Consider the following 24032-nt stretch of genomic DNA (forward strand, 5'->3'; position numbering starts at 1 on the left):
AAAAAAAGCATTGTAGGATTTTAAGAAAAGTAAATTATATTAAGATACTCTAATATATTATTTGATGAGGTAGTCAATAGATATTTATAGAATTTATCCTGGTTTCCATTTTCTTCACAATCCACAGCAAAATTCTTATTGAGATATATAAGCTTTTCTTTTGAATTATTGAAGTGAAGAACAGTTACAATATATTCTGTATTTTTATATTTCTAAAAGGTATCTCAGTATCTTTTATTTGTAATTTCACTACAATTTTAAAGATATAAATATTATTCTGTGATAAATTTATCGACAAAACAGCTTATGGCTTGTGATAAAAATTTAGAGTAAGCATAAGACAAAATTATGTCTGGCCTGGGAGCTAAAAATGCCACTCGTGTTATACAAAGTTGAGAATTTAAAGCAAGCTTGACTCACATAATATCTTTAAACTATGAGTAGTGGTGATGAGGATGTCAGTGGAAAAGACTAGCACATATAAAAATATGCCTGCTTCAATATTATTTCTATTGTCAAATGGGATTTATAAAAATGTTCACTTATGACCAATTGCTTACAAATCACGCCTTCTTGGTAAAATAGCAACTTACATTTTCATTAACCAATGACTAAATCAGAATTAGAACTAAAATCCATTTGCATTTTTCTAATCATATTGGGGTAGTTCATCTGATGGCCACAAACAAACCCAAAATCTTTCTGGCTCAAAACAAGGGTATACTTACTGCTCACACTGAATATTCATCTTGACTTTGTTGGTGTTCTGTTTTATGTTAAGCTCACTCATGGAAGCAGACTGAGTCATCATAAACAGCAGCTGTCATTATGGAAGTTGGAAAGAGCAGAAGAATCATGCACTGGTTCCTAAAAACTTCTGTCTAAAAATGACACCTATCAAATCCACATGTAGCTCTTGACTAAAATCAGAGCAAGATCCAGGGCACAGCATATTCATTCTCCATTAATAGCACACAACACATACTGGTCTTAGATAGAGTACAGACAACTTGTGTTAGATTTGTTATATAAATGGCCTGAAGATGGCCAATTCATATCAGTCCCTATGTCATACTTCTTCACAGCAATCGAAGACTGTGAGCACAAAGCCAGCCTGCACCAAACTCAAATCCTTGCTTTAAATAGAGTCCCATTTAAAATGTGTTTATCCAGTTAGCACCTGTCTGCTTTTTATAATCTGTGAAACTGCGCCCAATCTGCTGGCCATAGATTTGATAAAATCTATAGCTATAAATGATCCCAAACCGCTGCTGCCGTTCAGAGCTCTCTGATCCAGAGACTCCTGACCTTGCTGCTGAATGACAGGGCCTGTCTCCCTTCCCCAGGGAGTTGTCCTCCCCACTTCCCCTTCAAAATGGTAGCTCCATTCCACTCTCTCTGAATGGTCTCCCAACAAAGCTTGGGTAACAATGTTATTTTGTGTGTATGTTCCTTGATCGTCCCCAAATACTCAATACTCAAGCTTATCACAAGATCCTCTGACTTTGCTCTGAAATTTAGGCACCCCTTGCATGCCTGAGTCACAGTGGAGCTCTCACTCTCATATCTTCTGCCACATCCCTTGTGTACCTGCTCCTTGATCTCAGATCTGCAGTAGTCCTCCACCAACCTCCTGTGCCAACCCCACTCGGGGCTGGCACTCTGGGACATGTAAGAGGCCAGCCTGTTGCCCATGGAGCAGCTCTGTTCCTCTCCTCCACCATCTGCATGTTTGCTCTCTGCAACCTGCTCAGAGATCTCAGACCCACAGTATAATTCCATCGACATCCTACACTGGGATTGCTTGGAGCTGGAGCTCCGGGAAATGTAAGAGGTTAGCCTGTGACCCAAGCAGTCAGTGGAAGACTGTGTAAGAGATTTGGCAAACAGGTACAAAGTCTCCTTGTTTCTAGTATTTTCCTCAGGAATTTTAAACTTTCATACTAGCCTCTAGCTTCTACCTCATCTTTAAGAATGTGTAAAATTCCTCCTTGTTTATTTCTATGTGGCTGTCTCTTCCTTTCATACTCTACCAAAGTGAAACAATCTATATGACTGATTTCACTGAAGAGAAGCATGGCATCTTTTGAATTCCATTTAATTAGTTTGCTTTGTTTTCTCAGCTCTGTCATGGATTAAACAAATGTAATTTTGTAGATTATCCAAGTTTTTCTTGTTGTTATGGTTATTAATATTTGATTTTTCTCTACTTCCAAAGAAGTAAAAATGATTCTAGATTTTTAATTTGATTTAGTAGTTGCAATGACTGTGTTTCTATGACTGTGAGATGAGTATGCTGCTCTTTAAACATGAATGCTTAACAACTTACTAGTATTGTCTTTTCATTTAGAAACCATCCCATAATTTTCTTACACTCAAATATAAGTAACATAACTTTTCAAAGAAGAGCTTGTGATTGTCTGGGTTAGCAAGCTCTTTTAAAACTAATTTTTACCATTTGATTTATGCTGAGAAATAATAATAAAAGAAAACTTACAGGGTAGATACCCAGTTTTATGGTTGAGGAAACTTATGTCAACATATGGTAAATCAGACTTTAAATTAGGGCTTTCAAACTCCAAAGGCTATTAACTAAATTATTCTGTCTCAAATCATAATAAAAATAACATTATGATGTCCCAATATGGTAGTTTACTATAACTCATACTTTAAGAAAATATTACATGAAGAAACCAGAAAATCAGTATAAACTAATAATTCATCACTATCACTTACAACATGTATATTTCATTCATAAATATATATACATTATATATTTGGGTTATATATATATTTACATTTTAATTTTAATTTTATATAATTTTATTTCCACAAGTATGTAAAGCTCCAAATTTAACAAATTTATTTTTTAAAACAATAGCTAATAATGACATTCCATTGCAGTATCAGTGATAAATAAGAATTATTCTTGAAGATGGTGATACCACTAGGCAGTTGCTACCGTGCATGTGCATAACACTGACACTAAAGCCAATCTTTGTAGAGTTAGAAATGTTAATTTATCCTTGAAAAGACAGCAGTCTGTCTTAAAGACAAGCACCTATTTCTATTGTGTGACCTTGTAAGAAAAGTCAGCATTTCAATCAGGGTAACTATAGTGTCACCCAAATTTTGAAGTTTCACTGGGAAAATAGAAATTATTTAGCTTAAAAAGGAACAACTAATTTTTGGAAGGACTAATGAGAGGATCAAAATCCTTCAGACAATCTTACAAGATATTAGTTTTTTAACATTCTAATAATTGCACTTTTAGTGTTTAGATATGGGAATTTTTCTATGTAGGAAAACAGATGGTATCTTACACCATAGCCATATTTTAACATTGAAATTATTAAAATAATGAAAGCTTTACACCAAAACTTGTTTGCAGCGATGGTTATTTCTATATCGATCTGTTGTTTGATAACTATATTTAGATGAATTAAAAATATATAGAACAGAACCCACGTAAATATCCCATGCATTGTTGCTCATGTTATATACTTAGAAAAAAATAACCATATAGCAATTTATGGTGAATTTCTAAAGTCACAGAAGGAAATTTTCTTATTTCTTAGATAGCAATTTGATTCCAATGTTGGAATTTTATAGTTTTGAGTGAATAGTGTTTAAAAATTCTGTCTCACAAAATTGATATTTTCAAACTTAGCCAAATGTATTGGTATAAATATGTTTTTGTCTGGCTTCATATGTGGAAGCAAACCATACATGTAGTTATTTTCTAGCCAATTTCTGGTGATATATAGGGAATTTATGACTTTACATGTTGTATAGCTATACTTGACGTTCTTGAGTTTTTGGGGCTATAATAAAAATAATATTTTTGGTAACCCTCCTACTTCATCTTTCCCTATTTCTCGACTGGCTTCTCTGTTTGCTTATAATTCACAATTTGGGAATCTGTGAAAGGAACAGAGCAAATCTCTTGTGGAGCAGGGGCAGGGGCTGTGACAGAAGAGAAATTCATGAGGGCAGGAAGAATAAGTAGAAATGGGAGTTACAAGTGCCCATACTTCTTTCTGCAACAGGCTGATCTGGTGTTTGGACTGGAGATTGCTGCAAACATGTCCCAATATGCTGTTAAGACCAGTGTGTCATGTAATCCAAACATGTATTGTGGAAAAGAAATTATGGGATAGAGGCAGGAGGGACAAATAATTAGACACATGTGGACTGATCCCCTCTTCAAAGTTAGGGGTTTTTCTAAATATATAGAAGGGGAAGAAGAAAAAAACATTCTTTCCCAGTTCCTATTTAGAATGCTAGGACTAATGCCCTGCTGGGGAAACTTGGGACAGTAGTGGCACAGGGAAACGTGCAAGACAAAGACTGAAGGAGAGCTTGTGACTCTACATGCCTTGGTATTCCACGTAGAGAATCAGGAAACATTCATATTACCAAGTTAGGGACAGGAAGTTGCTAAGAGAACTGGTGAACCAACAGAGGCTTGAAGTTGGAAGAAAGAGGCTTTTCTTTTGCAAACAGAGATACACAGCTGGGAACATATGCATAAGTAGTGGATAGTAACACATTGGCCCTAACGGCATATCCGGACTTGTTTGCAGCAATCTGCAGTCCAATAACCAGATCAGCATGCAGAAAACAGTATGGACACTTGTAGCTCCCATTTTTCCTCCCAGTCCTGGAATTATTTATGCTGCCTGCTCTTACATATACAAACAAGCGTCCTCTGGGAGAGGAGCAGTTGGGTAATATTTATCTTACAGAGGCTGAATTTTCTGCATGAGAGCCTTTAAAATAGACAAAACTTCAAGTTTCCAATTTTCAAGTTCAAAATGTTCTCTAATACCCAACAGTAAAAATGTTTACTTAAAAGATTTGATTTAATTTGTTACAGAATACAAAGTAGAGTACTTTTTTTAACTTTTATTTATTCATTTGAGTCCTAGTGAGAAACATTTTCTACTCTATTTGTTGTAATATCACATCTTTTACCTATTTTATAATTTTTTCTCTGTTCCAGTATATATACTTATTTTCATTTAATGTCTGTGTATATTGCTAAAAAGCACTGAATAGAAATGATAATATTAGTGTTAAGTCGGTCCTTATTTGAAGTTGGAAACTTCCCTAACAGAGCAATATATGTCTTTGTTTATGAGTCGTGAACCCTCATATTCTCTTAGATAACATTCACCTTGATATTAACCTCTTGGATAAAGGTAGTTCTCCTTGTCTTTGTTCTCATAGGCTACTGCATATATGCAATACTTGGGCTTATACTACCATACTATAAATTGGGAATTTTAGCCTGTGCCTTCCACGGGGACAGTGACTCCCTGAGAGTAAAACTTTGGTTTTCTGTTATATTCAGTCCCTGATGTGGTGCTTATCACATGTTGGATGTTAAATATATACTTGGTAAATATTAAATATATTTAAACCCAGAAATACAAAACCAGATCCAACCAGATTTTACACATATATTTTTTCTTTTTTCAATCTATTTGAGTATGTTTCAAATATTTCTCTAAATTTTACTCTAGTGAAGTTTTTTTGATAAAATATTTATAAAAAGCCTCCTACCAATAACATAATTTATGTTTATTTACCCAAATATTCGAACTAGCTTTAGAAATATAAATCTGTTTACTTCATATGCTTAAGAATCCAACAAATTGTTGTTTTGAGAATACGTGTTGGATTCTAAAGTGGCAGTGTTGTCTGAAAATAGACTTTATAAATGTACCGTATTATTATTATACTGTCATTGGAGATTACATTAGAATGTAATTAACAAGAAAGATGATGCACATAAGGTATTAATGATCTCTGTGTTTGGTTATATATATATACATATACACACACACACACACAAAGGAAGCAGAAAGTTAATAAGTAATTTAAGTTAATGAGAATTTCCCTAAATTCAACTGTACTTTCTCTGACCGATTTAAATTTCGCTTCAATTACACATCATCTTTTCATTTTTTATGAATTCTGTGACATTTCTAAATTAAAAATTAGATGAGAATTTTAGATGATTTAAAGCAATATTTTTAAACATATTACATCAATCTTCTGAGTTGCTTAAAAGCAAGACGTTGTCATTCTCTACTGCTTACTATGATGCATATAATTTGTGATACTTTCAGTGAATAAGGAGAATACACAGAGGTTTTTAAATGAAATAAATCTTATTTAAATTAAAATTAATATGTTGAGTTGAGTTTAGGAGCAGCTGAATAAGTAGCAGAATGTAATTTAGAAAGCACAATGGCACATTCAGGAATTATTTGAGTTGCTAGGTACAATACAAAAGGTGCTGAGAACAGAGACATTGTAGAACTGTGTAACAGGCCAGCTACTTTAACCATTTAGTTTTTAGTATGTAAAGTAAGTAAATTACACAAAGATTACCTATAAATTACTTTTCAGCTTTAAGCATTTCATTCAATCTGTGGGAAAATTATAAGCTTCTGTCATGCACTAAAGCAAAGATTATTAAAAAGAACAAGTATGTTAAAAACTCTAAAAACCCATATTATTTTTTAAGGAAGGAGCGTATCTTGTTTACTCTTTATCTTTTGTGGAAGTTATTATAAAAGAATATGAATGAGTTAATAAATTGGCAGATATATATGTAAAAATTAATGAGCTATTTAGCAGTTAATTTAGAGGAAAAGTTTATTAATAACTTCAGTAAATTATAGTTTTTAGAATTTGAAGGTTGACAACTTGCATCTATAATTCAAGTAAGAAATAAAATTTATGTCTTTGAAGAGTCGGTATGTTACTGTTCTGTGCCCATAAAGAAGTTCAGTTAACAGAGACTAGAAAAATACTCCTTTGATTTTTCCCATTATATAAGCAATGCATGCTCATTATCACTTACTAAAACTATACAGCACATAAGAAAAAATGTTAGATTTATAGATTAATAGTAACATGGAATAAATTCCTGACATTCTCTCTTCCATATCCTTCTCTGAAATTACAAAATGGAGATGAAGTTTAAGCTTTGAGATCATAATTCAATTCTCTCCTAACTACTGATTGCAATTGGGGTGGAGAAAAAGGTGTTCCTGGAAAAAGAAAGAAGACCAGATGAGCTAGTCTAATCTCTTTGTAAACAGTCTGGTAACTGATCTTTTGCTAAAAAGACCAGTGATATTTGCTAGAAGGAGAGTCCTCACCTATAAGATACTTTGAGCAGGATATCCGTAGCTTAGAACTGCTTATGGTAACCAGACCCATTATCTACGGATTAATGGAACAAGGCTTCCTGACAAATGTTGTATAGTCTGGGTGTACATATAGACATGAGTGGACATGTTTTATATTCTAAATGTCTTCTTTTTGTGACAAGACCTGCAAACCTCCTTTGAAATATTATCAAGTACTCTGGACCAGAGAGTGTGATGCAGAAAAGAAGGATCTGGGAGCCATGTGTGATTCCTCTGACCTCTCTTTACTTCATGTGTGCCTCCTCATTTCTTCTATCCTTGAAATTATTATAAAGCTCGTATATAATTCGAACTTGACACTGTGTCTTCTCCTTTGATTTATAGAAACATCGCCTCCAGCACAGTTTGACACAGGATTTCCTGGTGGTGACAGTGGTGGTGCCTCCTCACCTTCTCCAATTTCAGATCATCTGCAGTCAGACTGTGGGTAAATTTTAGTGTTAAAAATACAAAGGATGACAATTCCACTTAGCAGTCAAGTAGATAAGAAAAGTAGAATAGGAAGTCATATGTTTGAGGAGTCAGTATCTTCCTGTTTTAAGCCCATATTGAAATTCAGTGTTGACAGAATTAAAAAAAAAAAAACACTTTGTTGATTTTTCCAGTTCAGTTATATGTACAAAATGCAATGTGTTTTTTATATATCAATACATTTCATGAATTTGAAAGAGTGTGTTGTACATAGGGTATAAATTAGCTGACTAATGCCAAAAAGAGGGAAGAAGGTATAAAATAAAACTGTTAAATATGAAGAGATATAAAACTGGGGTTTAAAAATAAAATAGTGAACAAGTAGGATAGGAAAAATGATTTGACAAAAATAATCTGAAGTGAAGCATCACTGTTGGTATTTATATTAAAGCTAAATTGTAAATGTACAATAAATCATTAACTAGGCCAGCTACGGTTGCTTTTTTATTATTTGTATTTTGAGACAGGATCTGTCTTGACTCACTGCAACCTCTGCCTCCCAGTTCAAGTGATTCTCATGCCTCAGCCTCCCAAGTAGCTGGGATGACAGGTGTGCACCACCATGCATGCATAATTTATTTTTGGCATTTTTAGTAGAGACATAATTTTGCCATTTTGGCTAGACTGGTCTTGAACTCCTGGCCTCAAGTGATCCATACACCTTAGCTTCCCAAATTGTTGGGATTACAGGTGTGAGCCACTATACCTGGCCAGGGTTACTTAAACTCTGCACATTCAAAGAAAAGGCAAGAACTTGATAAGGTCCTGAGAAATAACTTCTGAGCCCTTGTGTTTTTGTATGCCCCAAGACCTTGGGCAAGTCTGATAGTTTATGCTAATCAAGTGATTAATCATGAATGACTGTTTTTGTATGCCTGAGGGTTTGAGCCTGTCTGTATCAGCCTGACCTCTGGAGGCCTGGAGACTAAGTAGTAAGGTTAGTCACATGGGACTCTGCATGCCTAAGTGACTGATTCTCAGTAAAAACCCTGGATACCAATGGTTGAATGTGTTTCCCTGGTTACTCATAAGTGTTGGTAGGAAACTTAAACACTGTCCCTTAAATTCTACAAGATTGCTTTTGGTTTCTGACAAACTTCACCCGTACACCTTTTCCCTTTACTGTTTTTTATAATGTATTTTTTTGCTGCAATAAGTCATAACTATGAATACAGAAGCTTCTCTGAGTTCTCTGGGTCCTTACAGTAAATCATTAAAATTGAGGTTGTTCTTCAAGATCCCCATACAACATATATCTTATTCCATTAATTACACGAAAATTTAATGGTTTTCAATGATATTGATAATAACAATTATTAATATATAGTATGCTGCAACTGAGCTGATATGTATGTGAATATATACATATATATGTATGTATATATATGTGTATATATATATATATATATATATATATATATATGTAAAGGAAATATGTATGTATCTCCTTTAGGGTTGGTTTGCAAATATTTTGATGCCATATCTCTTAATAACCATATGAAAATAAAATAAATAACACAGCATGGTTCTGCTTTCATACCTATCGCTCTGATATTGCAGTATCACCCTATTAGCTACTCTGTTAATTGGCATCACCAAGGAACCTCTAGAGCTCTTCGAAGCAGATTCTGAAGAGAAATCATTCATGTTAAGGTAAAAAAGAAGAAAAGTAAGTCAATAGTTTAGCTTTTGATAGTTGTCTGATGAGAAGCAAGTGCTTCACAAAAGTAAATGTGGAAGGTGAAATGAGGGTGATAGTGTCCAATCTGATTCCGAAGTTTGAGAAGCTGTGTAGTGCTTGAGTTGCTTGCACACAGCCCAGTAAGCAGTAGATATTAGTTAATAATAAAATAAAAATATCATTTTTCAAGCATGTTTATTACTTTTCCAAATGGCAAGTTTTTAATGACATAAACACTTTGATTAAACTATTCCGGCCCACCACTGAATAAACTATAAGGCATTTAATAGGCCTAAGGGTGTGGAGTAAGAAATGAAAACTAACACTGTTTCTGTGAAAACAGAAAGTTTTGGAACATCTTATCTGTGGCCTTTGAATAATATAAAATATCAGGCCTCCCTACCTCTGATGTATTTAACCAAAATCTATATATCATGGGACCCAACAGAAATTTAACCATCAACTTATTCTGAGGAGATAGAGCCACATTCTGATTATGTAGCCTGTGATTGTTTGGCTTATTGACTGTAGATCATGAAGTTCAGCTTAGTGACATTGTTTATATTCTTTATAGTCAACTGATACAGTGTTTTACATCAATATTTTTCTTGTAATAATAATTATTATATATCAGTATGTTTGCAGCATACCACAGGTTTCAAAGAAATTGTAATCTTAAGACTCCTCATTGGAACCAATTAGCACTTAAAATGTTTATTATGAAAACTCTTATTGTTCATTAATTCTTGCATGCTCAGTTAAATTTTAATGAGGTTATTTATTTAGTTCTATTGACAATAGGCTCTTTATTCTACAAGTGTGTTTGATGGTGAGTACTAATGAACTAGAGTAAAATAGTTCTGTTAAAAGAAATTCCATGTGATTCTTTGATCTCTGAAAGAATTGCAATTTTGTTACTCATTAGCTTACAAATGTTGAGAGTAAAGGGCACCATTAACTCATTAGCTTACAAATGTTGAGAGTACAGGTCAGATAGATGTACTCCCGGCCCAAGTGTGGGAAAAGGAAAAGATTTCTAGCAGAGTGTTAATAAAAAATTAGCTATATAGATGAATAATTCTGACAGATGCTGTGAGAAAAAGTTGTGTAATAAAATTATTTGTAAAAAGTAGAATACAATGTATTTGAATGATTAATAATCCACATTTTCATATTAAGTGCTCTGGGTACTTCAAAGGTAAATAAACAAATTAAATATTATTAAACTCAGTGAATGACTAGTCACCTATCCTCAATGAGTCTTTATTGAGTGTCCATGATGAATCAGTCACTACGTAATGGTGACGACAAGAAGGTATCATCACTATCCTTCTGGGGGGAGGCAGTTTATTCAATGAGCTGATCATAGTTTATTGCCACAGTGCGATTTGACATCATGAGTCAGGTACAATCTGATTCAATATATAGGTATAAGGAAAAAAAATTGAAAAAGAAAAGAGCTGGCTGGGCACAGTGGCTCTTGCCTGTAATTCCAGCTTAGGGCACCCCTGCCATGTTCAGCCTAGAGACTTGGTGCCCTGTGCTCTAGTTGCTCTGGTCATGGTTAAAAGGGGCCAAGACACAGCTTGGACCATGGCTTCAGAAGGTGCAAGCCTCAAGCCTTGGCAGCTTCCATGTGGTGTTGAGCCTGCAGGTTCACAGAAGTTAATAACTGAGGTTTGGAGCCTCTGCCTAGATTTCAGAGGATATATGGAAACTCTAGACAGGCGTCCCCAAACTACGGCCGTGGGCCGCATGCGGCTGCCTGAGGCCATTTATCCGGCCCCCCGCCGCACTTCAGGAAGGGGCACCTCTTTCATTGGTGGTCAGTGAGAGGAGCACAGTATGTGGCGGCCCTCCAACAGTCTGAGGGACAGTGAACTGGCCCCATGTGTAAAAAGTTTGGGGACGCCTGGTCTAGGATGTCCACATACAAGTTTGCTGCAGTAGAAGGGCCCTTATGGGGAACCTCTGCTAGGGCAGTGCAAAGGGAAATGTGGGGTTGATGCCCCCACATAGAATCCCCACTGTGGCACTGCCTGACTGAGCTGTGAGAAGAGAGCCACCATCCTCCAGACCCCAGAATGATAGATCCAGTAACAGCTTGCCATAGACACTCAATGCTATCCCATAAAAGCAGCTGAGAGGGAGGCTGTACCCTGTAAATCCATAGGGGCACATCTGCCCGAGACCATGGGAACCCACCTCTTGCATCATCATGATTGGGATGTGAGACATGGAGTCAAAGGAGATCATTTTGGAACTTTAAGATTTGACTGCCCCACTGAATTTCCGAGTTGCATGGGGCCTGCAGCCCCTTTATTTTGGCTATTCTCTCTCATTTGGAACGGATGTCTCTACCCAATGCCTATACCTCCATTGTATCTAGAAGATAACTAATTTGTTTTTGATTTTTACAGGCTTATAGGCAGAAAGGACTTGCTTTGTCTCAGATGAGACTTTGGACTGTGGACCTTGGAGCTAATGCTGAAATTAGTTAAGACTTTAAGGGACTATTGGGAAGGCATGCTTTGTTTTGAAATGTGAGGATATAAGATTTGGGAGGGGCTGGAGCAGAATGATATGGTTTGGCTGTGTTTCCACCCAAATCTCAATCTTGAGTTAGAGCTCCCATAATTCCCATGTGTTGTGGGAGGGATCTGGTGGGAGATAATTGAATTATGGGGTTGGTTTCCCCATACTGTTCTCACGGTAGTGGATAAGTCTTATGAGAGCTGATGGTTTTATAGGGGGTTTTCCATTTCATTTGTCTCTCATTCTTTCTTTGCCTGTTGCTTTATAAGATGTGCCTTTCACTTTCTGCCATGATTGGTATGCCTCCACAGCCACGTCCTACTATGAATCCATTACCTTCTTTCCTTTATAAATTACACAGTCTTGGGTCTGTCTTTATCAGCAGCATGAGAATAGACTAATACATTGTGAGACACATCCAGGAATAAGAAACACTGCTTATTATAAGCAATATGTGAGAATTTTTACTTGGAATACTATCTTTGGGACAAATTAGATTTGTCATGGTTTCCCTGACTTTCAGATTTCTAAAGCAATAGTCTAGTTTTGGAAGAATTAATAATTTTCAAAATATTTATTAAATATTTATCTAATTGTTAAAGTGTGACAATTAATTGCTTAATAAGACCTAACCCAGATGTTCTGAAACCTAAGGGTTTTACAACTTTGATGACCTCTTTTAAACAGAGGATGTAAAATTGTAAAGACTAAATTAGGTAATTTGTGTCCATTTATGTTTTATTAAGAAATAAAATGACAAATTACAAATTGTAAAATGTTTATTAATACCACAAGCTTTATAAAAATCTGAAAAAAATAATTACTACATGAATCTCTTAATTTCTAACTGTTAAAATATTTTTGGCTTACATGCTTAGATTTCCTTTTCATATAGAAACAATTTTTAAAACTTTATGTATTTACAGCTGTTTTTGGTTTATAGCAAAATCGAGTAGAAGGTACAGAGATTTCCCACTTATCTCCTGCTCCATTGTATGCATAGCCATTCCCATTGTGAATATCCCTTATGAAAGTGTTATATTTGTTACTATTAATCAGGCGTCCCCAAACTTTTTACACAGGGGGCCAGTTCACTGTCCCTCAGACCGTTGGAGGGCCGCCACATACTGTGCTCCTCTCACTAACCACCAGTGAAAGAGGTGCCCCTTCTTGAAGTGGCGGCGGGCTGGATAAATGGCCTCAGGGGGCCACATGCAGCCCACGGGCCTGCTATTAATGAACTTAAATTGACATCGTAATCATCCAGTGTTCATAATTTCTTTTCATTAGATTTCATCCTTGGTATATATTTTTTGGGTTTGAACAAATATACAGTGACATGGATACATAATTTTAGTATCACATCTAATGCTTTTACTATCCTAAAATTTTCTCCTCTCTGCCATGAATCTTACCTCTGCTCCCCAATCTTACTTGGCATCATTGGCTATTTTTTCTTTCTCCATATTTTTTCCTTTTTTTCAGAATGTCATAGAATTGGAATCCTCTTGTATCCTTTATGAGATGGCTTCTTTCATTTATGATTATAGACTAAGGTTCCTCAAGATCTTCACGTGGCTTGATAGTTTTTTTTTACATTTAATAATGTTACACTGTATGGATGTACCACAGCTTGTTTGTCCACTCACCTACTGAAGGTTATTCTGATTGTGCCCAAGTTTTGGCAATTTTGAATAAAGCTGCTAAAAACATCTGTGTTCAGATTTTTGTGTTACATTAGTTTTCAAATACATGGGTAAATGTCAAAGATCACAATTGTGTGATATATGCCAAGAACATGTATAAATTTGATTTGTATTTCTTTAATGACGAGTGATGATAATTTTTCATGTTTGTTGGCCTCATATATGTCTCCTTTCGAAAAGTGTCTGTTCATATCCATTACCCATTTTTGAATGGTTTTTTTTTTCTTGTAAATCTGTTTTAGTTCTTTGTAGATTCTGGATATAAGTCCTTTGTCAGATGAGTAGACTGCAGAAATTTTTTCCCATTCTGTTGGTTGACAGTTCACTCTAGTGATTGTTTCTTTTGCTTTACAGAAGCTCTGGAGTTTAATTAGATCCCATTTGTCTATTTTGGGTTTTGTTGCCAATGCTTTGGTGTTTTTGTCATGACGTCCTTGCCTGTGACTATGTCCCTAATGGTTTTGCCTAGGTTTTCTTCCAGTTTTTATGTCCTTAGGTCTGATGTTTAAGTCTTTAATCCATCTGGAGTTAATTTTAGTGTAAGGTGTCAGGAAGGGGTCCAGTTTCTGCTTTCTGCACATGGCTAGCCAGTTTTCCCAACACCTTCTATTAAACAGGGAATCCTTTCCTCATTGCTTGTTTTTGTCAGGGTTGTCAAAGATCAGATGGTTGTCCATGTCTTCAAGGACCTAGAAATAGAAATTCCATTTGACCCAGCAATCTCATTACTGGGTATATATCCAATGATTATAAATCATTCTATTATGAAGACACATGAACATGTATGTTCATTAAGGCACTGTTTACAATAGCGAAGACCTCGAACCAATCCAAATGCCCAACAATGATAGACTGGACAAGGAAAATGTGGCACATATACACCATGGAATACTATGCAGCCATAAAAAATGATGAGTTTATGTCCTTTGTAGGAACATGGATGAATCTGGAAACCATCATTCTCAGCAAATGGACACAAGAACAGAAAATCAAACACTACATATTATCACTCATAGGTGGGTGTTGAACAATGAGAACACATGGACACTGGGAGGGGAGCATCACACACTGGGGTCTGTTGTGGGGGACTCGGGGAGGGACAGCAGTGGGTAGGTAGGTTCAAAAGGGATAACATGGGGATAAATGTAAGCTACAGGTGACAGGGGGATGGAAGCAGCAAACCACATTGCCATGTATGTACCTATGCGACAATCCTGCATGATCTGCACATGTACCCCAGAACCTAAAGTGCAATAATAAAGAAAAAGAACATGTATAAAATTGTAAGAACCTGTGAAACTATACAATTTTGCTGTCAGGCTGTACCATTTTGCATTTCTACCAGCAAAGGATAAAAGTTTCTTTTGTGCCCCATTCTTGTCAGCTTTTGGTATTGTCAGTATGATAATTTTTGGCCATTCTAAGTGTGCTATGGTATGTCATTACTGTTTTAATGTGCATGTTTTCCCTGATGAAATATGACACAGAGCGTCTTTTCATATGTTTATTTGCCATTTATATATCTCCTCTGATGAGTTGTCTGTTACTCTCTTTAGCTAAATTTTTTAAAGCAGGTTTTCTCATTGTTGAGTTTTAAGAGTTCTTTGTATATTTTTGATAAAAGTCTGTTATCATATTTGTCTTTTAGAAATATTTTGTCCCATTTTGTGGTTTATCTTTTCAGTGTCTTACTGTCTTTTTCAAAGCTAAAGTCTGAAAGAGAGAAAGTTCTTTCTAACTTTTTAAATTTATGAATTAGTGCTGATAATTGTCAAATTCTTTGTCTGCCACTATCAATATAATCATGCAATTATTTTAGCCTGTTGATGTAATAAATTGCATTAATTTATTTTTAAATGTTAAACCAACCTTATACACCTTGGTTAAATCCCACTTGGCCCTGGTGAGTAATTTTTTTTAATGAACATTGTTGTCAATAGCTTTGCTACATTTTTGAGAATTTTTTCTTTGATACTGTTGAGAGATATTAGTCTTTAGTTTTCTTTTCTTGTATATCTTTGTTTTTTGTGATTATAGTAGTGCTAGTCTTATAGAATAACTTAGCAAGTAGGCCTGCCACTTCTATTCTCTGAAACAGATTTTAATTGGTATAATTTTATCCTTAAATATTTGATATAATTCATCAATAAACCCATCTCATGCTGGTGCTTTCTGTTTTGGAAAGTTATTATTTATTCAATTTATAATAGGTATAGTCCTATTCAGACTATTTCTTCTTGTGTGAGTTTTTTTGACAAATTGCCTCTTTTAAGAAAGTGGTTTATTTTATCTAGGTTTTCAAATTTGTAGGCATAGAGTTGTTCATCATATTGCCTTTTTATCCTTTCAGTGTTCATGGGATCTGTAGTGATGCCTTCTTTTATTTCTGATATTAGTAATTTGTGTCCTCTCTTTTATTTCTTAGTCTGATTAGAGATGTATTTCATTGACATTTTCAAAGAAACAGCTTTTGCTTTTTTCTGTTGATTTCCTGATTTAAATTTTATTGATTTTGTTTTTAATAATTGTTATTTCCTTATTCTTCTTTTGGATTTAATTTGCTCTTTTTATTTAAATTTAATTTATTAATTTCTAAATAGTTTCTAATATATTTTAATACTATGATTTTCCTTAGCACTGCTTTCACTGCATCTCACAAATAGTAATAAATTTTGTTTTTATTTCTGTTTAGTTCAAAATATTTTAGATGTTCTTCTTTGACCAATTTGTTGTTTAGATAAGTGGTGTTTAGTCTCCCTGTATCTGGGGATTTTCCAGTTATCTTTCTGTTGTTAACTTATCATTTAATTCCATTGTGCTCTCAGAGTAGACATTATATGATTTTTATTGTTTTAAATATGTTAAAGTATGTTTTACGGTACAAAATGTGGTCTATTTTTGTGAATGTTACTTGTGAGCTTTAGAAGAATGTGTGTTATACTGTTATTGGATGAAATAGTTTGTAGATGTCTATTCTATTCAGTTAATTGATCATTTTGTTAGTTCGACTATGTCCTTTCTGATTTTCTGCCTTATGGATCTGTCAATTTCTGACAAATGGGTATTGATGTTTCCAGTTATGATAGTGGATTAATTTATTTCTTTTTGAAGTACTATTAATTTTTTCCTTATGTTGTTTGATGGTCTGCTTTTGGGTGCTCACACATCAAGAATTGTGATGTCTTCTTGGAGAAATGACTCTATATTATCATATAACACTCTTCTCTATCCCTGTTAACTTCCATTGCTTTGAAGTCTGCCTTACTAAAATTAATACAACTATTTCTGTATTCTTTTGATGCATGTTAGCATGGTATATTTTTATCTAACCATTTACTTTTAGTTTATATGTGTCTTTATATTTACAATGGATTTCTTATAGAAAGTATATAACTAGGTTTTGTTTTTTGACCCACTATGACAGCCTCTGTCTCTTAATGTGTTCAAAGTGATTATTGATATGGTTAACAACTTCCATATTTGTTACTTTTTTCTTGTTTGTTTCCCTGTTCTTTTGGTCTGTTTTTGTTTTATACTCTTTTGCTGTGTTTTGTGGTATTCAACCGAACATTTGATATGATTCAGTTTTACCTATCTTCTTAGCATATCCTGTTTTTTTAGTTTTTATGTTGATTGCCCTGAAATTTGTAATATGCATGTATAAGGAATCCAAATCCACTTTCAAATAACATTATAAAACTTTACATGTCATGTGAGGACTTTCTAATAACAAAATAATTCTAATTCCTCCCCATCCCTTGTATGATTGTGGTCATTTATTTCATTTGTACATATATACATACACATAACACATATAAGTACAATATACTTGATTATTTTATTATACATTCTCACAATGCTAATAAAGACTAACTGGAGGCTGTGTTAACTAATAAATAAAAAAGGTTTAATTGATTCACATTGAGCATGTCTGAGGAGGCCTCAGGAAATTTACAATAATGGCTAAAGTGGAAGCAAACATATCCTTCACCTGGGAGCAGCAAGGAGCAGTGCAGAGTGAATGGGGGGAAGCTCCTTATAAATCCAACGCATCTCTTGAGAATTCAGTATCACGAGAACAGTATGGGGAAAGCATCACCCTAATTCAATTACCTCCATCTGGTTCTGCCCTTGACATGAGGGGATTACTTTAAGGTGAAATTTGGATGGGGACACAGAATCACACCATATCAATTATGTATGTGTCAACATACATAATAGAATATACAATTTGTTGCTATTATTATTTTGAAAAAAATTTTGTTAGATTAAGAGTAAGAAAATTAAAATTTTAATTTTACTTCATTTATTCCTTCTTTAATGCTCTTTCTTCATCCAGATTTCTAGCCTGTATCATTTTCCTTCTTTCTAAAGAAATTTAATATTTCTTACAAGGTAACTACTGGCAACAGATTCTATCATTTATTATTTGTCTGAGGAAGTCTTTCTTTTTTTTTTCACTTTGGAAAGAATTTTTTATGGTGCAGAGTTCTAGGTTGGTGTTTCTTTTCTATGAACAATTTAAATATTTCAATCCATTTTGTTCTTGTTTGCATGTTTTGAGAAGTCAGATGCAGTTATTTTATTTTGAGGTAAAGCGTCTCTACCTTCTGACTGCTTTCAGAATTTTTTCTTCTTTGTTTTTTTTTATAGTTAAAAAATTGTATTCCTAGGTATCATTTGGGGTTTTTGTTTTGTTTTGCATTTATCTTGCTTAGTTTTTTCCTGTTTTTTCTTTGTTTCTTCTCTTTCTTCGTACAGAGGCAGCATTTGATCGACTTTTTACAGTCTTACTTTTTAATGAGCTTATATTTCTTGAGTGAACTTTTTAAGTGTTTCTCAGTTTTTTTTCTCTTCCCTTCAGTGGGTATGGATGGCTACAGTGGACTGGAGTTGGGTTGTTCTGTTCTCCCAAATGGAAGGTTACAGCTGACTGAAAATAGGCATTTCTCTTTCTCGAGGTTAGTTAGGATCTCATAATGCACCTGCAGGTTAGGCCTTCGTTAACTACTTTCTCCTGAGTCGGGCCTTGTTAAGAAAAACAGAGGGCCATTGTATGTTTCAAAATGGTTCCTTTCTCCTGCCTCTGCCTGAACACGGGATTTTTCTCTGACACTTTGGGAACCTGCTTGAAGTTCTGAAGGTAAAACTCACAATATTATACTCTCTCCTTGTGACTTGGTCTTTCTGGAGCTTTTAACTCTCGGCGTTATCTGCATTAAGTCTAGAGCAAATCTTCAATTATGGTTCAGGTTTTCTTATCCAGGCACTGGTCCTTATAGTGTTTTTTTTTTTTGCTGATGAGGCTCTGTTCCTATAAGCCATGACTTTCTGCATTTGCTTGTCTGTCTAATCTGGAAGACAGCCGTTTTCCCCGTGTTGCCATCTGTTATGGTCCAAGAAGAGTTGTTGATTTTTTCTGTTCAGTTTATTACTTGTTAGAAGAGTGTTGACTTCCAAACATATATGGAAATGGAAGTCTGTGACTGATTTTATGATACAGTTTTCTATAGAGAAAATAGAAAGGTATTTCGGCGTTTCCTCTATTGTGTTGGTCAAAATTTGTTTTTTATTATTGAGTTTTGAGTCTGTTTATGGACTTGTTCACTGTTTGTAACAGTACTACAGATGTATGATGTATAAACTAAGAATTCCATTAATTTCTCTTTTGTATAATTTCCCATTTAAAAATGTAAAAGGACTCTGCATACATAGTACGTATATTGCATTTTGCATTTAGTATATTTCTACCAGGAGAATTTGACTAGGAGTTGCTTAGAATGAAATCTTCCACTTTTAATTTTGTTCATAAAATTATTGAAAGAATTTTCATCATTAACTTGTCATCTTATTCACTTCAAATCTCATTTCTCTTCCACTGTGTACCTACGTGCAATGCAAAATGCGACAGGGCATATTCCTTCATGCTAAGTTCTCAGCCCCTGTGCCTCTATCTCTTGATGCTAGGTAAGGTGGCATAGAGAAAGCTATCTCTACCAGATGCTTACTAATAATCTAACTTATGTAAAAGTCACTGAAATTCACATTAGGACATTAATCTACACCTTAAATAAATGTAGCATGAATTCAGCTTTCACTTCCTGGATCCTCAAAATTTTCAAAACCACTCTAGCAAATATGTGGTAGTTTATAATGAACAGGAGTTTCACCTGATTGCAGTTAAAAAATTATCCTTGCAAAATTTAAAAAAATGTAGATCACATGAACACATCACTAAGATTTCTTCCACAGTAACAGAGGTTCTCTAAAAATGAGAAGTCCTGAAAGGTAAGCTTCAGTAGCTTCACATTAATTTACTAGAATTTTATTCTTAACCATAGATTTTTAAGTTACTAAAAACAGCTTCCTAGTAACAATAATACATAATATCCCTCAGTGACTGGCAAGGTGCTTAATTATAGGCTGAAATATGGGTTATTTTGTATGAGGAAATAATTGCTGCAATTATCTTTAGAACTAATATGCATTTAAATCAAATATTTTTTTTAAAATGTTCTAATTGTCCTGACTTTGAAAAATTTCCAAATCTCATTCTTATGGAAATCACAGTTCTTACAATACATGAGTTCTTAAGAGAAATCATTTTAGTGATGACCAATTACTGAAATGTCAAACATAACGTTTGCACTTTATATTTTCCATTTATAAATAATGTTTTCCCTAAGAATCAAATTTATTGTGAAATATAAAAATGATCAGATTATAAATTAAAATATATGTAAATTTTATTAAAAACAGGACTATACAAACTTTTATTTTTATAAGAATAGCTTTATTTTAAATAAATTGCTCAAGTATCAACTGGTATAGTAGATAGTTTTTAAAAAGTTATGTTGCTTGAGAGTACAATCCGACAGTTTATACACACCAAAACCTATTTGTCTATTACAACTTTCATGCACTTACTTTTATAAATAAGTAATGGGAAGTGAATTCATTTAAGTGATAAAAGGACTTTGATAACACCAGAGTTGGCACCTTTTGGCTGTAACAAACTGAAATAAATCCTTAGTGACTTGGAACATATTTTCACTTCAGCATTAAATTTAGTGAAGTTTTCTCTTCTTAGAAGCTTTAAGGTTGAGCTTAGTTGTTCATTTATTTCTATTCCATAGTGAATATTGAGAGCTATTTTCAGAAATCAGATCTACACTCTCCAAAGATAAATATTCTAAACAAATACAAGAAGCCTTCCAAGGGAATCTTGTGGGCTTATAATAACTAGTTGTGTAAAATAAATAAATAAATGTAGATACATTAAACAAAAACTCACTGCTATTGAAGATTTTTCTTTGAATCTGTAATGACTTCCTCATTGTGATTTACAGTTTTAAAATGTCTGAAAATGAACAAAATATAAGGGTAATTCTTTTTTAAACCCGACAGCTGTGTTCAGGCTTTCTTCTTAGTGTTGATCATGGCATTAGGGCATAATATCTTCAACATAAACAATTTCTAATATAATTCCAAAAAAATACAGATTTCATCTAAACAATTAAAGTATTCCACATTATTGGAAACAACAAATGGGCATAAAAATTTATTTTTCTGTACAATAGCTTAAAATGTTTAGAAAATATATTAATAAGAGATGTACAGATTCCAAGAACTATATACCATTGCCTTTATTTTATAAAATATTTGTCTTTGCATCAAATGAGGACATTATTATGTGTGGCCAAAGAGCAGCATAAACATGAAGTAGAAAAATTTTTATAATCAGAGCAATTTATATAGCACAAAACACAAAAGTTGTAGTGACATGAAAAAGTATAGTCAATCATATATATGCTATATACTGAATAACTAGATCTTAAAAGTATTGTTATTAAAAATATACATTAAAGTGGTGTACATTAAGTAGGTGATACTAGGAAGCCTTCATAAATATATGCGTGACTACATTAGTGAATCAGAAACATATTTCTTTAAATTTTTGAATGAAGCCTATTAATCTCCACTTGCATGATTACTAGTAAAGAGAACAATCTAAGGCTAGGTGAAAATTACCAGGATGAACAGCACTACAAAAAGAGATTGTTCTGGTTTCTGGAATTTGGTGGTATCTTTGAGTACAGCAGCGGTTATAATCTGAAACTAGTCTGCCAAAATGCAAGGACAGTGGTTATAATCTGAAACTAGTCTGCCAAAATGCAAGGACAGTGGTTATAATCTGAAACTAGTCTGCCAAAATGCAAGCAAAGCCATTACAGTGTCTTCTATGGCCAAAAGAATAGATGAATGTGTGAAGACAAGTTTTCAAATTAGGAAATTGTGGAGGCTGTGGTACAGAGAACCTATCCCAACTAAAAAATACTTAAATACATTATTTTAAATATTGTACTGCTGAGGGCTAAAGATAGACCATGTGTCTAGAGTTTATTATTTCTGCCATGATGGCTCATTTAAGCATGGGGAATGTAATCCTGTTTCTCTTTGGATATCTTCTACAGGCTAGAGACTATATGTATCCATATTAAAAATTACTTTAAAATCCATTTTCAAGGCATGATTTACATGTATTAAAATGTACTGATTTTAACTGTTCAGTGAGTTTGACAGATGTATATATCCATGTAACCATCACACAATTTTAAAAGTTGTACCATTTCTATCACCTCCAGCTAAATAATTTCCCTCATGGTATGTTCATCAGATCCCTACTCCCAACCTCTATCCTTAGTCAATAAATGATCTGTTCTCTGTCACTGTAAATTAGTCTTTAAATGACTTTTTCTTTAGAGACAGGACATTGCTCTATCGCCCACGCTGGAGTACAGTGGAGCAATCATATCTCACTGAAGACTCAAACTTCTAGACTTAAAGAATTCTGGTGATGCAGGAATTTTTTTTTTTTTTTTTTCCTCTTTGCCAACCAAGGACTTCTATGGCTACTGATGCCCACCCCCAACCCCGTCCCTGGGCCTCACTCGGCCCCAGACCTGCTGCTGGTGGCACCTCACCCACTCAGTCCACGTGAACTGGGTCTGGTGTGTGCACTGGCTCAGCCCATGGCTGGACTGGGTGTGCCCTAGCTTTCCTGTGTTACAGGTTGCACCCTCCTTTGGGAGTTCCGGAGCTCTTGTCCTGAATCCAAGAGGAATGAGGTTATGCTGACAATTTGAAGAGTGAGGAGGGTGGAGAATAATCTTATTGAGCGACCGGTCAGTTCTCAGCAGTGAGGGAATGCAGGGGTTGTCCCCAACCCCCACAGTCAGGTGGTTTCTCTCCCAGTGTGGCTGGGTCTCCGGGACTTTTTAGGGACTCTGAATGGGGAGTGTGCGCTTATTGGTTTGTGAGTATGAAAAAAAAAAAAAAAAAAAAAAGGTTAAAGCAAAGACACCACTCAAAGGTCGGCATGACAGTGTAGAAAAGCAATTAGAAAAGGGTTGGTATATGAAAAATTGGTGAAGGGTGGGAATCAATCAGAGGAAAGTATGCCTAATAGGAACACAAGTTCTCAATCCAGTCGAAGACTTGTAGATCGGCTTTCAGGCTTTAAATTGTCTTCAGCTTGGAGGTGGGGTTTCGCTGGGGACCTATCCCTATCTGCCTAGGCATTTGGCCGCCTTTTGTCACTATCACTCCTGTCTCAGCCTTCCAAGCAGCTGAGATGATAGATATATATCACCACTCCTGACTATTTGTTGACTTGGTTTTTATTGTTTAGAAACAGAGTCTGACTATGTTGTTAGAGGCTGAACACAAACTTCAGGGCTCTGGCTATCTTTCCTATTCAACTTCCTTTGTAGCTATGATTACAGGTGCAAGTCACTATGCCATCTCGATTAGTCTTGTCTTTCTGCAATTTCATAGTAAGGGAATCATGTAGCTTGTGGTCTTTTTCTCTTTGGCTTCTTTTGCTTAGTGTGTTGTTTTCAAGATGTTAAGTGTGTCAGTAATTTGTTGAATTTCATTGCTGAGTATTTTTCCATAAAATAAGCGTAATGCAGTTTGTTCATATCTTTTCCTGTTAATGGACTCCTAGTCTATTTTCAGTTACTATCTGTAATATTTTAAAAAGATGCTATAGTCATTTTTATACCAGACTTATTGTATATGTGTTATTTTTGACAGGATGCATACCTATGAATGTAGAGTCACCTGTTAAAGATATGAACAACTTTATTTTTAAAATGGCCAAACCATTATACAAATGGTTGTTCTATTGAACAATGAATGCGTTACAGTTCCTTGATATATTCATCAATACTTGATGTTGTCTGTTTATTTAAAAAATTGCTATATGTTTTAATGATTTAAGCATATTTCTTTGAGCATATTTAAGCATAAATAATAATGTTTAACATCTTTTTACATGCTTAATAGCCATTTATAAAAATGCAACTATGCAGAATATAATCACTGTACATTATCTTTTCTTCTGGA

General features: G+C 34.4%; 1 protein-coding gene across 1 annotated transcript in view; it reads left to right on the forward strand.

Annotated features, from left to right (window-relative positions):
- LOC101050874 (uncharacterized) overlaps nucleotides 1-9036 on the forward strand; it is an 891623-nt gene extending 882587 nt beyond the window's left edge. Inside the window, exon 17 of the mRNA XM_074389917.1 lies at nucleotides 7554-9036. The gene's annotated coding sequence lies outside the window, so the exon portion shown is untranslated. The remainder of the gene's footprint in view (nucleotides 1-7553) is intronic.
- Nucleotides 9037-24032: the final 14996 nt, after the last annotated feature.

The sequence above is a fragment of the Saimiri boliviensis genome, chromosome 2 (assembly GCF_048565385.1).
Source record: "Saimiri boliviensis isolate mSaiBol1 chromosome 2, mSaiBol1.pri, whole genome shotgun sequence".
Taxonomy (NCBI): Eukaryota; Metazoa; Chordata; class Mammalia; order Primates; family Cebidae; genus Saimiri; species Saimiri boliviensis.